Source organism: Ranitomeya imitator, chromosome 4 (assembly GCF_032444005.1).
Source record: "Ranitomeya imitator isolate aRanImi1 chromosome 4, aRanImi1.pri, whole genome shotgun sequence".
Lineage (NCBI taxonomy): Eukaryota > Metazoa > Chordata > Amphibia > Anura > Dendrobatidae > Ranitomeya > Ranitomeya imitator.
This window is the reverse complement of record NC_091285.1, coordinates 717,557,469-717,575,165: the sequence shown is the minus strand read 5'-3', so window position 1 is coordinate 717,575,165 and position 17,697 is coordinate 717,557,469. Positions and strand designations below refer to the sequence as shown.

At 43.0% G+C, this 17,697-nt stretch overlaps 1 protein-coding gene across 4 annotated transcripts in view; it reads left to right on the top strand.

Moving 5' to 3' along the window:
- LOC138677423 (N-acetyllactosaminide beta-1,3-N-acetylglucosaminyltransferase 2-like) overlaps positions 1–17,697 on the top strand; it is an 86,004-nt gene that overhangs the window by 32,908 nt on the left and 35,399 nt on the right. For 2 of the 4 annotated variants that reach the window (XM_069767537.1, XM_069767535.1), the window contains exon 2: positions 414–499. The exons of the other annotated variants lie outside the window; for them this stretch is intronic. The gene's annotated coding sequence lies outside the window, so the exon portion shown is untranslated. The remainder of the gene's footprint in view (positions 1–413; positions 500–17,697) is intronic. 4 annotated transcript variants of the gene reach the window in all.

Below are 17,697 nucleotides of genomic sequence, written 5' to 3'. Positions count from 1 at the left end.
AGAGAAATGATGTTGTACTATTAGCTTTGTTATACGTCGTAACAGATAACGTTGTTTTCTTTTTTCTATCAATATCTTTCTTGATATTTTTATGTATTTTAATCTGATTTTCTTGTTTTTTTTTTTCCTTTTCTGTGTATGTTCTCACCAGGTCGGATTTTGGGTGTATGTTGATTGTCTTTTGAGTTTGTTAATTACTTATTTCTTTCACCTGTTTTGATCATTTGTATCGACCTGCTGAACCTCTTTCCTCATGCTGAAGACTAAGAACACGTTTGTGCTCGACACGCGAACAGCGAGGGCTGATATGTGATCCTATGCCCAGCCACCTATTGGGATCGACTACTTTATGGATTTGTTTCAATGAAGTTTATTGGATTTTAATACATCAGAATTTTCCCTTTTTCCTGGAGGTGGATTACCGAACTCTTTGTGCTTCTACCACGTCCTGGACCTTTTCCCTGCTCGGATGTTTGTATCGCTTGTGGATCCCTGTTGGGTGAGCTGAAAAACGTTTTTATTCTTTTTTTATATATAGTACTAGATGGCAGCCCGATTCTAAAGAATCGGGAGTCTAGAATCCATATATACTTTATTTATTCAAATGTAAGAATAATACAATTAATAAATAATAGTAAGAAAGAACAAAAAATGGCTGCACTCACCAGCTCTTGACAATTCTTGTTATTTAAGGTACAGTTACACAGGATCCATGAACATGCTTATGAGGGGAGGGATGAAAGACATCAGACGACAACTTTGCGTGTTGTGGCAAATGCCACAACAACGGTTCTTTGCTTAAGAACAATAATGTAAATAATAAATAATATGTATCAATAACTATGTATATTGGTATGTTCTATGACATTTTAAAATATTTCATTATTATGTGGAAAGGCTCTTAGTACCCATACTGGCGCATACTTGTGTGCCCATCAGGTATTTTCACAGTAATTTTACATCTGATGGGTTGGTATGAAACGTTTTTAATCATCTCTTGGGCTTAGCCAAGCCTTCATTTTAATGGAATGTTTCTGTAAGCCAACATATATAAAGCGTGGACCTGGTAGAGGATCTTCACTGTCCACAGATTCAATCACTGAGGAGTTGGAAGGTGTATCGTGGTCAGAGTTTATTAATATGGAGGTGCAAGTGGTTTTTTTGTGCCATTCACGGCGTGCACCAGCTGCATTTGGTAATGGTTTGTTTGTTGCCTTAGAAGAGTCAGGTGTGAAGCATGTCTTATAAGCAGACTTAACAGTGTGCAGGCGACGGCGTTTATCATTTGGAGTGTAAGTAGGACAGTGTTTGCGCTTACGTGCAGATTTACCAACGGTTAAAGGAGCTTCAAGCTGCACACATTCTATGAATGGAGACAAAGAAGCTGTATTGTGGGCAGAATCTATGACTGAGGACGTGGAAATATTATGTTTGCAACGTTGAGAGCGTGCAGCAGCAGCTTTATTACTTAATCGATTAGTTTTGTCCTCAAAAGACTCATTAGTAATGCGTTTATTGCAAGCAGCATTAACAGTGTCTAGGGGCTTATGTCTATCCTCTGTAGTCTCGTTAGCACGCTGTTTGTGCTTACGTGCGGCATCGGCGGCTTTTCGCTCAGAGTCATTGGTATACTTATTATCAGACCTGATGTTACGTGCGCCATCAGCAGCTTTGGGCTCTGTGTCATTAGTATACTTAACAGTGTCCAGGCGCTTGCATCTCTCCTCTGTACTCTTGTTAGCACGCTGTTTGCGCTTACGTGCGGCATCGGCGGCTTTTCGCTCTGCATCATTACCATACTTTATATCAGACCTGATGTTACGTGCGCCATCAGCAGCTTTGGGCTCTGTGTCATTAGTATACTTAATAGTATCCAGGCACTTGCATCTCTCCTCTGTACTCTTGTTAACACGCTGTTTGCGCTTACGTGCGGCATCGACGACTTTTCGCTCTGCATCATTACCATACTTTATATCAGACCTGATCTTACGTGCGCCATCAGCAGTTTTGGGCTCTGTGTCATTAGTATACTTAACAGTATCCAGGCACTTGCATCTATCCTCTGTACTCTTGTTAACACGCTGCTTGCGCTTACGTCCGGCATCGGCGGCTTTTCGCTCTGCATCATTACCATACTTTATATCAGACCTGATCTTACGTGCGCCATCATAAGGTTTGGACTCTGTGTCATTAGTATACTTAACAGTGTCCATGCGCTTGCATCTATCCTCTGTACTCTTGTTAGCACGCTGTTTGCGCTTACGTGCGGCATCGGCGTCTTTTTGCTCTGCATTATTAGTATACTTTCTATCAGACCTAATCTTACGTGCGCCATCAGCAGCTTTGGGCTCTGTGTCATTAGTATCCTTACTATTAGAGCTCATGTTGGCTAAGCTAAACAGCTTTAAGCGTGGTGGTGGCAAACAACAGGTTAATAAGAGGCAGTGTCAGGTAGTAGGAAAATAGCCAGTTAATAATAGGCAATAGTTCTTTGCAGGAATGCAGATATTAATAAATAGGCAGTTTATATTGCAGAGAAATTGCTGGGCAATAATGGACAATGTCCTTATGTGGCAAATAATAGAGCAATATACCCAATGTGGCAAAGAAGAGGTTAATAAACGGCAGTCTCTCAGTATAACAGTCAGTGAATAATAGGCAGTATATGGAGAAAACACCAAACAAAAGTTCAAAATTGGTGTGAAAATGTCACTGAACCACTTCACAACTAAATATATATAGTTTTGGTAAATGGTATTATCATTTTTTTGACGAAATTCGGCAGGAGCTTGAAGAGCAACGTCACTGGGCCGCCTCCACGCAGTAGAAACTTGCTGTGAGGTAAAAATTCAAAAATCACACCAAAATGGCGGGCGGAGTGTGTCACAGTACGGCACGTTTCTGATTGGTCGCTCGCAGCAGGCGGCAACCAATCAGACACTGGACACTGTTGACGTCACTTATCTCCGGACATTAGCTCCGGACATTAGCTCCGGACATTAGCTCCGGACATTAGCTCCGCACATTAGCTCCGGACATTAGCTCCGGACATTATCTCCGCACATTAGCTCCGGACATTAGCTCCGGACATTAGCTCCAGACATTAGCTCCGCACATTAGCTCCGGACATTAGCTCCGGACATTAGCTCCGGACATTATCTCCGCACATTAGCTCCGGACATTAGCTCCGGATATTAGCTCCGGACAAAGCCACGGAAGTTGGCACAAATTGCAGGAAGTAGTATTCTAGGCAATTATATATTAGATATACAGACACGGTGTATACTCCATGTGATTACAGAGGAGCTGTGGATATATAGTTGTCATGATATGTACTTTTTCCCTGTCCTGTATTTTGTATAATATGTCATGATGTGATGCGACTTCTCTTTCGTTGTATTTACTGTACATTTTGCAATGTCATGGGGTGCATGTAACTAACCTGTCTCCTTCCCCCAATACTTGCAGCCCTGAGCTCTAATGTAATTAAGCTTTGTCCACACCACTAGGGAAGGAATAGCCATTCTTCCTCACAGCGGGTGGCTAGTCAAATGCACATAATGAATAGACTAAGTGGAGCCAACCAGTCTAGAATCTTCTGGTGGACCCAACCATTGAATAGAAGGTGTGACCTCTACCCCCCTTCATGGGCGGATCCCAGGAGCTCAGACAATCCATTCTTATTTTGAGATCAGATGTGAGTTGATCCTTGAAGGAGGAGTGGGGATTCTTAGCTGAGGCAAGACCCCATGTCCATCTGTGACTGCGGAAGCGAACGGGGCGAGACTTGAGCTGAGGACAGATCTCGTTGTTCGTGAGATTGTTTTGGGATCCCTTGGACTAATTGTGGACTATTGCTTTGTTACCTGGCACAAGGATTATCGGGAGGTGCCCCCGAACCTGTTCCACTGGACTAATTGTGGACTCTGTAGATCTACGTGCATGTGTTGTTCCAGCGTTCTTGATAATAAATCTGTTGAATCATCCCTCGGCCTGTTGTCCCTTCTTGCTCTGCCGTACACCCCATCACAATAGTATATACAGACCTGGTGTATCCTCCGTGTGATTACAGAGGAGCTGTGGATATATAGTATATACAGACCTGGTGTATCCTCCGTGTGATTACAGAGGAGCTGTGGATATATAGTATATACAGACCAGGTGTATACTCCGTGTGATTACAGAGGAGCTGTGGATATATAGTATATACAGACCTGGTGTATCCTCCGTGTGATTACAGAGGAGCTGTGGATATATAGTATATACAGACCTGGTGTATCCTCCGTGTGATTACAGAGGAGCTGTGGATATATAGTATATACAGACCAGGTGTATCCTCCGTGTGATCACAGAGGAGCTGTGGATATATAGTATATACAGACCAGGTGTATCCTCCGTGTGATTACAGAGGAGCTGTGGATATATAGTATATACAGACCTGGTGTATCCTCCGTGTGATTACAGAGGAGCTGTGGATATATAGTATATACAGACCAGGTGTATACTCCGTGTGATTACAGAGGAGCTGTGGATATATAGTATATACAGACCTGGTGTATCCTCCGTGTGATTACAGAGGAGCTGTGGATATATAGTATATACAGACCTGGTGTATCCTCCGTGTGATTACAGAGGAGCTGTGGATATATAGTATATACAGACCAGGTGTATCCTCCGTGTGATCACAGAGGAGCTGTGGATATATAGTATATACAGACCAGGTGTATCCTCCGTGTGATCACAGAGGAGCTGTGGATATATAGTATATACAGACCAGGTGTATCCTCCGTGTGATTACAGAGGAGCTGTGGATATATAGTATATACAGACCAGGTGTATCCTCCGTGTGATTACAGAGGAGCTGTGGATATATAGTATATACAGACCAGGTGTATACTCCGTGTGATTACAGAGGAGCTGTGGATATATAGTATATACAGACCTGGTGTATCCTCCGTGTGATTACAGAGGAGCTGTGGATATATAGTATATACAGACCTGGTGTATCCTCCGTGTGATTACAGAGGAGCTGTGGATATATAGTATATACAGACCTGGTGTATCCTCCGTGTGATTACAGAGGAGCTGTGGATATATATTATATACAGACCAGGTGTATACTCCGTGTGATTACAGAGGAGCTGTGGATATATAGTATATACAGACCTGGTGTATCCTCCGTGTGATTACAGAGGAGCTGTGGATATATAGTATATACAGACACAGTGTATCCTCCGTGTGATTACAGAGGAGCTGTGGATATATAGTATATACAGACCAGGTGTATACTCCGTGTGATTACAGGGGAGCTGTGGATATATAGTATATACAGACACAGTGTATCCTCCGTGTGATTACAGAGGAGCTGTGGATATATAGTATATACATACCAGGTGTATACTCCGTGTGATTACAGAGGAGCTGTGGATATATAGTATATACAGACCAGGTGAATCCTCCGTGTGATTACAGAGGAGCTGTGGATATATAGTATATACAGACCAGGTGTATCCTCCGTGTGATTACAGGGGAGCTGTGGATATATAGTATATACAGACCTGGTGTATCCTCCGTGTGATTACAGAGGAGCTGTGGATATATAGTATATACAGACCAGGTGTATACTCCGTGTGATTACAGAGGAGCTGTGGATATATAGTATATACAGACCTGGTGTATCCTCCGTGTGATTACAGAGGAGCTGTTGATATATAGTATATACAGACCAGGTGTATCCTCCGTGTGATTACAGAGGAGCTGTGGATATATAGTATATACAGACCCGGTGTATCCTCCGTGTGATTACAGAGGAGCTGTGGGTATATAGTATATACAGACCAGGTGTATCCTCCGTGTGATTACAGAGGAGCTATGGATATATAGTATATACAGACACAGTGTATCCTCCGTGTGATTACAGAGGAGCTGTGGATATATAGTATATACAGACCTGGTGTATCCTCCGTGTGATTACAGGGGAGCTGTGGATATATAGTATATACAGACACAGTGTATCCTCCGTGTGATTACAGAGGAGCTGTGGATATATAGTATATACATACCAGGTGTATCCTCCGTGTGATTACAGGGGAGCTGTGGATATATAGTATATACAGACACAGTGTATCCTCCGTGTGATTACAGAGGAGCTGTGGATATATAGTATATACATACCAGGTGTATACTCCGTGTGATTACAGAGGAGCTCTGGATATATAGTATATACAGACCAGGTGTATCCTCCGTGTGATTACAGAGGAGCTGTGGATATATAGTATATACAGACCAGGTGTATCCTCCGTGTGATTACAGAGGAGCTGTGGATATATAGTATATACAGACCTGGTGTATCCTCCGTGTGATTACAGAGGAGCTGTGGATATATAGTATATACAGACCAGGTGTATCCTCCATGTGATTACAGAGGAGCTGTGGATATATAGTATATACAGACACAGTGTATCCTCCGTGTGATTACAGACGAGCTGTGGATATATAGTATATACAGACCAGGTGTATCCTCCGTGTGATTACAGAGGAGCTGTGGATATATAGTATATACAGACCAGGTGTATACTCCCGTGTGATTACAGAGGAGCTGTGGATATATAGTATATACAGACCAGGTGTATCCTCCGTGTGATTACAGAGGAGCTGTGGATATATAGTATATACAGACCAGGTGTATCCTCCATGTGATTACAGAGGAGCTGTGGATATATAGTATATACAGACACAGTGTATCCTCCGTGTGATTACAGAGGAGCTGTGGATATATAGTATATACAGACCAGGTGTATCCTCCGTGTGATTACAGAGGAGCTGTGGATATATAGTATATACAGACACAGTGTATCCTCCGTGTGATTACAGAGGAGCTGTGGATATATAGTATATACAGACCTGGTGTATCCTCTGTGTGATTACAGAAGAGCTGTGGATATATAGTATATACAGACCAGGTGTATCCTCCGTGTGATTACAGAGGAGCTGTGGATATATAGTATATACAGACCAGGTGTATCCTCCGTGTGATTACAGAGGAGCTGTGGATATATAGTATATACAGACCAGGTGTATCCTCCGTGTGATTACAGAGGAGCTGTGGATATATAGTATATACAGACCCGGTGTATCCTCCGTGTGATTACAGAGGAGCTGTGGATATATAGTATATACAGACCAGGTGTATCCTCCGTGTGATTACAGAGGAGCTGTGGATATATAGTATATACAGACCAGGTGTATCCTCCGTGTGATTACAGAGGAGCTGTGGATATATAGTATATACAGACCAGGTGTATCCTCCGTGTGATTACAGAGGAGCTGTGGATATATAGTATATACAGACCAGGTGTATCCTCCGTGTGATTACAGAGGAGCTGTGGATATATAGTATATACAGACCAGGTGTATCCTCCGTGTGATTACAGAGGAGCTGTGGATATATAGTATATACAGACCTGGTGTATCCTCTGTGTGATTACAGAAGAGCTGTGGATATATAGTATATACAGACCAGGTGTATCCTCCGTGTGATTACAGAGGAGCTGTGGATATATAGTATATACAGACCAGGTGTATCCTCCGTGTGATTACAGAGGAGCTGTGGATATATAGTATATACAGACCAGGTGTATCCTCCGTGTGATTACAGAGGAGCTGTGGATATATAGTATATACAGACCCGGTGTATCCTCCGTGTGATTACAGAGGAGCTGTGGATATATAGTATATACAGACCAGGTGTATACTCTGTGTGATTACAGAGGAGCTGAGGATATATGGTATATACAGACCAGGTGTATACTCCGTGTGATTACAGAGGAGCTGTGGATATATGGTATATACAGACCCGGAGTATACTCCGTGTGATTACAGAGGAGCTGTGGATATATGGTATATACAGACCCGGTGTATCCTCCGTATGATTACAGAGGAGCTGTGGATATATAGTATATACAGACCAGGTGTATCCTCCGTGTGATTACAGAGGAGCTGTGGATATATAGTATATACAGACCAGGTGTATACTCTGTGTGATTACAGAGGAGCTGAGGATATATGGTATATACAGACCAGGTGTATCCTCCGTGTGATTACAGAGGAGCTGTGGATATATAGTAAATACAGACCTGGTGTATCCTCCGTGTGATTACAGAGGAGCTGTGGATATATAGTATATACAGACCAGGTGTATACTCTGTGTGATTACAGAGGAGCTGAGGATATATAGTATATACAGACCAGGTGTATACTCCGTGTGATTACAGAGGAGCTGTGGATATATGGTATATACAGACCCGGAGTATACTCCGTGTGATTACAGAGGAGCTGTGGATATATAGTATATACAGACCCGGTGTATCCTCCGTGTGATTACAGAGGAGCTGAGGATATATGGTATATACAGACCAGGTGTATACTCCGTGTGATTACAGAGGAGCTGTGGATATATGGTATATACAGACCCGGTGTATACTCCGTGTGATTACAGAGGAGCTGTGGATATATAGTATATACAGACCAGGTGTATACTCCGTGTGATTACAGAGGAGCTGTGGATATATAGTATATACAGACCAGGCGTATCCTCCGTGTGATTACAGAGGAGCTGTGGATACATAGTATATACAGACCTGGTGTATCCTCTGTGTGATTACAGAGGAGCTGAGGATATATAGTATATACAGACCAGGTGTATCCTCCGTGTGATTACAGAGGAGCTGTGGATATATAGTATATACAGACCAGGTGTATACTCCGTGTGATTACAGAGGAGCTGTGGATATATAGTATATACAGACCCGGTGTATCCTCCGTGTGATTACAGAGGAGCTGTGGATATATAGTATATACAGACCAGGTGTATACTCTGTGTGATTACAGAGGAGCTGAGGATATATGGTATATACAGACCAGGTGTATACTCCGTGTGATTACAGAGGAGCTGTGGATATATGGTATATACAGACCCGGAGTATACTCCGTGTGATTACAGAGGAGCTGTGGATATATAGTATATACAGACCCGGTGTATCCTCCGTGTGATTACAGAGGAGCTGAGGATATATGGTATATACAGACCAGGTGTATACTCCGTGTGATTACAGAGGAGCTGTGGATATATGGTATATACAGACCCGGTGTATCCTCCGTGTGATTACAGAGGAGCTGTGGATATATAGTATATACAGACCAGGTGTATACTCCGTGTGATTACAGAGGAGCTGTGGATATATAGTATATACAGACCAGGTGTATCCTCCGTGTGATTACAGAGGAGCTGTGGATATATAGTATATACAGACCAGGTGTATACTCCGTGTGATTACAGAGGAGCTGTGGATATATAGTATATACAGACCAGGTGTATCCTCCGTGTGATTACAGAAGAGCTGTGGATATATAGTATATACAGACCAGGTGTATACTCCGTGTGATTACAGAGGAGCTGTGGATATATAGTATATACAGACCCGGTGTATCCTCCGTGTGATTACAGAGGAGCTGAGGATATATGGTATATACAGACCAGGTGTATACTCCGTGTGATTACAGAGGAGCTGTGGATATATAGTATATACAGACCAGGTGTATACTCCGTGTGATTACAGAGGAGCTGTGGATATATAGTATATACAGACCAGGTGTATACTCCGTTTGATTACAGAGGAGCTGTGGATATATAGTATATACAGACCTGGTGTATCCTCCGTGTGATTACAGACGAGCTGTGGATATATAGTATATACAGACCAGGTGTATACTCCGTGTGATTACAGAGGAGCTGTGGATATATAGTATATACAGACCAGGTGTATCCTCCGTGTGATTACAGAGGAGCTGTGGATATATAGTATATACAGACCAGGTGTATACTCCGTGTGATTACAGAGGAGCTGTGGATATATAGTATATACAGACCTGGTGTATACTCCGTGTGATTACAAAGGAGCTGTGGATATGTAGTATATACAGACCAGGTGTATCCTCCGTGTGATTACAGAGGAGCTGTGGATATATAGTATATACAGACCAGGTGTATACTCCGTGTGATTACAGAGGAGCTGTGGATATATAGTATATACAGACCAGGTGTATCCTCCGTGTGATTACAGAGGAGCTGTGGATATATAGTATATACAGACCCGGTGTATCCTCCGTGTGATTACAGAGGAGCGGTGGATATATAGTATATACAGACCAGGTGTATACTCTGTGTGATTACAGAGGAGCTGTGGATATATAGTATATACAGACCCGGTGTATACTCCGTGTGATTACAGAGGAGCTGTGGATATATAGTATATACAGACCAGGTGTATCCTCCGTGTGATTACAGAGGAGCTCTGGATATATAGTATATACAGACCAGGTGTATACTCCGTGTGATTACAGAGGAGCTGTGGATATATAGTATATACAGACCAGGTGTATACTCCGTGTGATTACAGAGGAGCTGTGGATATATAGTATATACAGACCAGGTGTATACTCCGTGTGATTACAGAGGAGCTGTGGATATATAGTATATACAGACCTGGTGTATCCTCCGTGTGATTACAGAGGAGCTGTGGATATATAGTATATACAGACCTGGTGTATCCTCCGTGTGATTACAGAGGAGCTGTGGATATATAGTATATACAGACCCGGTGTATCCTCCGTGTGATTACAGAGGAGCTGTGGATACATAGTATATACAGACCCGGTGTATCCTCCGTGTGATTACAGAGGAACTGTGGATATATAGTATATACAGACCAGGTGTATCCTCCGTGTGATTACAGAGGAGCTGTGGATATATAGTATATACAGACCAGGTGTATCCTCCGTGTGATTACAGAGGAGCTGTGGATATATAGTATATACAGACCAGGTGTATCCTCCGTGTGATTACAGAGGCGCTCTGGATATATAGTATATACAGACCAGGTGTATACTCCGTGTGATTACAGAGGAGCTGTGGATATATAGTATATACAGACCAGGTGTATACTCCGTGTGATTACAGAGGAGCTGTGGATATATAGTATATACAGACCAGGTGTATACTCCGTGTGATTACAGAGGAGCTGTGGATATATAGTATATACAGACCTGGTGTATCCTCCGTGTGATTACAGAGGAGCTGTGGATATATAGTATATACAGACCTGGTGTATCCTCCGTGTGATTACAGAGGAGCTGTGGATATATAGTATATACAGACCCGGTGTATCCTCCGTGTGATTACAGAGGAGCTGTGGATACATAGTATATACAGACCCGGTGTATCCTCCGTGTGATTACAGAGGAACTGTGGATATATAGTATATACAGACCAGGTGTATCCTCCGTGTGATTACAGAGGAGCTGTGGATATATAGTATATACAGACCAGGTGTATCCTCCGTGTGATTACAGAGGAGCTGTGGATATATAGTATATACAGACCAGGTGTATCCTCCGTGTGATTACAGAGGCGCTGTGGATTTATAGTATATACAGACCAGGTGTATCCTCCGTGTGATTACAGAGGAGCTCTGGATATATAGTATATACAGACCAGGTGTATCCTCCGTGTGATTACAGAGGAGCTGTGGATATATAGTATATACAGACCAGGTGTATACTCCGTGTGATTACAGAGGAGCTGTGGATATATAGTATATACAGACCTGGTGTATCCTCCGTGTGATTACAGAGGAGCTGTGGATATATAGTATATACAGACCCGGTGTATCCTCCGTGTGATTACAGAGGAGCTGTGGATATATAGTATATACAGACCCGGTGTATCCTCCGTGTGATTACAGAGGAGCTGTGGATATGTAGTATATACAGACCAGGTGTATACTCCGTGTGATTACAGAGGATCTGTGGATATATAGTATATACAGACTAGGTGTATCCTCCATGTGATTACAGAGGAGCTATGGATATATAGTATATACAGACCAGGTGTATACTCCATGTGATTACAGAGGAGCTGTGGATATATAGTATATACAGACACAGTGTATACTCCGTGTGATTACAGAGGAGCTGTGGATATATAGTATATACAGACCAGGTGTATCCTCCGTGTGATTACAGAGGAGCTGTTGTTATATAGTATATACAGACCAGGTGTATCCTCCGTGTGATTACAGAGGAGCTGTGGATATATAGTATATACAGACTAGGTGTATCCTCCATGTGATTACAGAGGAGCTATGGATATATAGTATATACAGACACAGTGTATACTCCGTGTGATTACAGAGGAGCTGTGGATATATAGTATATACAGACCACGCGTATCCTCCGTGTGATTACAGAGGAGCTGTGGATATATAGTATATACAGACCAGGTGTATCCTCCGTGTGATTACAGAGGAGCTGTGGATATATAGTATATACAGACCAGGTGTATCCTCCGTGTGATTACAGAGGAGCTGTGGATATATAGTATATACAGACCAGGTGTATCCTCCGTGTGATTACAGAGGAGCTGTGGATACATAGTATATACAGACCTGGTGTATCCTCCGTGTGATTACAGAGGAGCTGTGGATATATAGTATATACAGACCAGGTGTATCCTCCGTGTGATTACAGAGGAGCTGTGGATATATAGTATATACAGACCTGGTGCATCCTCCGTATGATTACAGAGGAGCGGTGGATATATAGTATATACAGACCTGGTGTATCCTCTGTGTGATTACAGAGGAGCTGTGGATATATAGTATATACAGACCTGGTGTATCCTCCGTGTGATTACAGATGAACTGTGGATATATTGTATATACAGACACGGTGTATCCTCCGTGTGATTACAAAGGAACTGTGGATATATAGTATATACAGACCAGGTGTATCCTCCGTGTGATTACAGAGGAGCTGTGGATATATAGTATATACAGACCAGGTGTATCCTCCGTGTGATTACAGAGGAGCTGTGGATATATAGTATATACAGACCAGGTGTATCCTCCGTGTGATTACAGAGGAGCTGTGGATATATAGTATATACAGACCAGGTGTATCCTCCGTGTGATTACAGAGGAGCTGTGGATATATAGTATATACAGACCAGGTGTATCCTCCGTGTGATTACAGAGGAGCTGTGGATATATAGTATATACAGACCAGGTGTATCCTCCGTGTGATTACAGAGGAGCTGTGGATATATAGTATATACAGACCAGGTGTATCCTCCGTGTGATTACAGAGGAGCTGTGGATATATAGTATATACAGACCAGGTGTATCCTCCGTGTGATTACAGAGGAGCTGTGGATATATAGTATATACAGACCAGGTGTATCCTCCGTATGATTACAGAGGAGCTGTGGATATATAGTATATACAGACCTGGTGTATCCTCTGTGTGATTACAGAGGAGCTGTAGATATATAGTATATACAGACCTGGTGTATCCTCTGTGTGATTACAGAGGAGCTGTGGATATATAGTATATACAGACCTGGTGTATCCTCCGTATGATTACAGAGGAGCTGTGGATATATAGTATATACAGACCAGGTGTATCCTCCGTGTGATTACAGAGGAGCTGTGGATATATAGTATATACAGACCAGGTGTATCCTCCGTGTGATTACAGAGGAGCTGTGGATATGTAGTACATACAGACCAGGTGTATCCTCCGTGTGATTACAGAGGAGCTGTGGATATATAGTATATACAGACACAGTGTATACTCGATGTGATTACAGAGGAGCTGTGGATATATAGTATATACAGACCAAGTGTATCCTCCGTGTGATTACAGAGGAGCTGTGGATATATAGTATATACAGACCAGGTGTATCCTCCGTGTGATTACAGAGGAGCTGTGGATATATAGTATATACAGACCAGGTGTATACTCCGTGTGATTACAGAGGAGCTGTGGATATATAGTATATACAGACCTGGTGTATCCTCCGTGTGATTACAGAGGAGCTGTGGATATATAGTATATACAGACCAGGCATATCCTCCGTGTGATTACAGAGGAGCTGTGGATATATTGTATATACAGACCAGGCGTATCTTGTTATGACCTGGTGGTCAGGACAATAATGGACCTGGTGGTTAAGAGCACACGGAAAGACCTGATAGTTACAATAATACAGGACAAGCTCTGGGACGTGGGAACTCTGCTGACCGCAATCCCTAATCCTATCAACCACACTAGAAATAGCCGTGGATTGCGCCTAACGCTCCCTATGCAACTCGGCACAGCCTAAGGAACTAGCTAGCCCTAAAGATAGAAAAATAAAGCCTACCTTGCCTCAGAGAAATTCCCCAAAGGAAAAGGCAGCCCCCCACATATAATGACTGTGAGTAAAGATGAAAATACAAACACAGAGATGAAATAGATTAAGCAAAGTGAGGCCTGACTTACTGAACAGACTGAGGATAGGAAAGGTAGCTTTGTGGTCAGCACAAAAACCTACAAAAAGACCACGCAGAGGGCGCAAAAAGACCCTCCGCACCGACTCACGGTGCGGAGGTGCTCCCTCTGCGTCCCAGAGCTTCCAGCAAGCAAGACAACAATCAAAATATCTACAGATGGATGCTACAGATGGATCTGGATAAGTTGGAAACTTGGGCTGAAAGGTGGCAGATGAGGTTTAACAATGATAAATGTAAGGTTATACACATGGGAAGAGGGAATCAATATCACCATTACACACTGAACGGGAAACCACTGGGTAAATCTGACAGGGAGAAGGACTTGGGGATCCTAGTTAATGATAAACTTACCTGGAGCAGCCAGTGCCAGGCAGCAGCTGCCAAGGCAAACAGGATCATGGGGTGCATTAAAAGAGGTCTGGATACACATGATGAGAGCATTATACTGCCTCTGTACAAATCCCTAGTTAGACCGCACATGGAGTACTGTGTCCAGTTTTGGGCACCGGTGCTCAGGAAGGATATAATGGAACTAGAGAGAGTACAAAGGAGGGCAACAAAATTAATAAAGGGGATGGGAGAACTACAATACCCAGATAGATTAGCAAAATTAGGATTATTTAGTCTAGAAAAAAGACGACTGAGGGGCGATATAATAACCATGTATAAGTATATAAGGGGACAATACAAATATCTCGCTGAGGATCTGTTTATACCAAGGAAGGTGACGGGCACAAGGGGGCATTCTTTGCGTCTGGAGGAGAGAAGGTTTTTCCACCAACATAGAAGAGGATTCTTTACTGTTAGGGCAGTGAGAATCTGGAATTGCTTGCCTGAGGAGGTGGTGATGGCGAACTCAGTCGAGGGGTTCAAGAGAGGCCTGGATGTCTTCCTGGAGCAGAACAATATTGTATCATACAATTATTAGGTTCTGTAGAAGGACGTAAATCTGGGTATTTATTATGATGGAATATAGGCTGAACTGGATGGACAAATGTCTTTTTTCGGCCTTACTAACTATGTTACTATGTTACTATGTTACTATGTAAAATAGCAAGCTGGACAGAAAAATAGCAAACCAGAGAAAAACAAGCAGTCACTTAGCTTCTGCTGGGAAGACAGGTCACAAGAACGATCCAGGAGTGAACTAGACCAATACTGGAACATTGACAGGTGGCATGGAGCAAAGATCTAACTGGAGTTAAATAGAGCAGCCAGCTAACGAATTAACCTCGTCACCTGTGGAAGGAAACTCAGAAACACCCACCAGAGGAAGTCCATGGACAGAACCAGCCGAAGTACCATTCATGACCACAGGAGGGAGCCCGACAACAGAATTCACAACAGTATCCTCCGTGTGATTACAGAGGAGCTGTGGATATATAGTATATACAGACCCGGTGTATCCTCCGTGTGATTACAGAGGAGCTGTGGATATATAGTATATACAGACCCGGTGTATCCTCCGTATGATTACAGAGGAGCTGTGGATATATAGTATATACAGACCAGGTGTATCCTCCGTGTGATTACAGAGGAGCTGTGGATATATAGTATATACAGACCAGGTGTATCCTCCGTGTGATTACAGAGGAGCTGTGGATACATAGTATATACAGACCAGGTGTATCCTCCGTGTGATTACAGAGGAGCTGTGGATATATAGTATATACAGACTGTCACGATTCCCCTGATCGCTGTCACCACTGGGTCAGGATTCACACCGTGACCGTCACCCCTACGTCACGGATCAGGGTGACTTTAGGCCGACAGACGGCTATCACATGTGCAGGGGGGCTTATCTTAGTTATCCCTCCACTGCTAACAATGTGATGAAAAACCACACACAAGGCTATTGACCTCTTAGTTTACAGCAGGGGCTTATTCCAGGTATCCCACTGCTTTTCTATATACCACGAACTGCAGGGATTTATGTATATCCCGCTTACAGTTCCACTTAACACTTGCAGCTCTCTGGCGCCCCCTTACTCTCAGGTCAGATTAGGTACTGCACCCTGGGTAATTAGTCGCCAGAAAGGCTGCCTGCTATGTACTGGCTATTGGGCACGCTGCAGCGACGCAATAACTACTCCCACACAGGCAGGAACAATAATTATCAAACCCGCAGTTGCTTCAGCATAATCCAACCGTCAGCACACTTTCGCTGCCACCAGCTTCGATTAAACGGGTCCGAAGCTAACCCAACACAACAGTAACAGTAGCGTATTTTCCCTTCAAGAGACTTAGGGTACGGTTTAGAGCAGGAGAACGAACTAATATATAATAGTATATCCCATTCAAAATAACTAGGCAGTGCGTTATCAAAAATAGTTTATAAAGATGTTATACATGAGACAATTGCAAATATGTACAAGGGTAATTATAACATAAAGGGAATAAATGAGAAAAGATAACACTCACATATTAAAAGCATTGCTGGCATCCAGGCTAGTGCAGTTTCCATACATCCCAGTCCATGGGATGTACCAGCTCTTCCAGGACAATAGGACAAAGCAGTCCAGAGGGAGAAATCAGCAAAAAGTGACTCCTCAGAGCCTGCCAGACACTTAAAACATTAAGGCTGTGACATCACAGAAAGGCTGGCTTATCCAGACCCTCCTCTCTCTACATTCTGCCTAAACTTTAAACTATTCTCTCTAATTTCTATAACTTCACTACAAAACATGACAGAGTCATACCAAACCCATAATTCATCTCGGATTAACGTGAGCATTCTAATGAGATCAAATATGTCCTATCTGGGATACATATTTCCAGAGAAATCCCTACTTCTTTACCAGATGGAGTTAGAAGCTCGTGTTTCGCGGGTTGTGTAGATCCACCGAGTGAGAATAAAAATATATATTTTCGTATTTCTAGCTTAAATCGTTTGCCTAATATCTAACAAAAACTAAACAAAGAATCTTTCCTGAATCTTGGAGCCACTTTCCTGTTCTAGCTGGAGCGAGATTCTACCCTGGCCGTAAATTCCTCTCGGCCATAAAACTTCCCCCAGTGCAGGGGCAAAGCAGCTCTTGGCTGAATGAAAGGGAAGGGGGGCTTGTTAGCCCACAGCCTTGAGCAAGAGAACTACTTATGATATTTCATACCATATCGTGACACCTCCCCCTTTTGGTGTGCGCTAGGGAGGCAGGACCTGATGGTTCTCCTCCATGCGCACCTCAGCAGGTTCACCCTGGTGGGCCAACCCATCACCATTGCCATGCTCTGGCTCCATGGTGCCTTCGCCTACCCGGTGCCCCAGGTAGGGAACCTCCCTCATGCCCATCTGACACTTTCCCGGCTT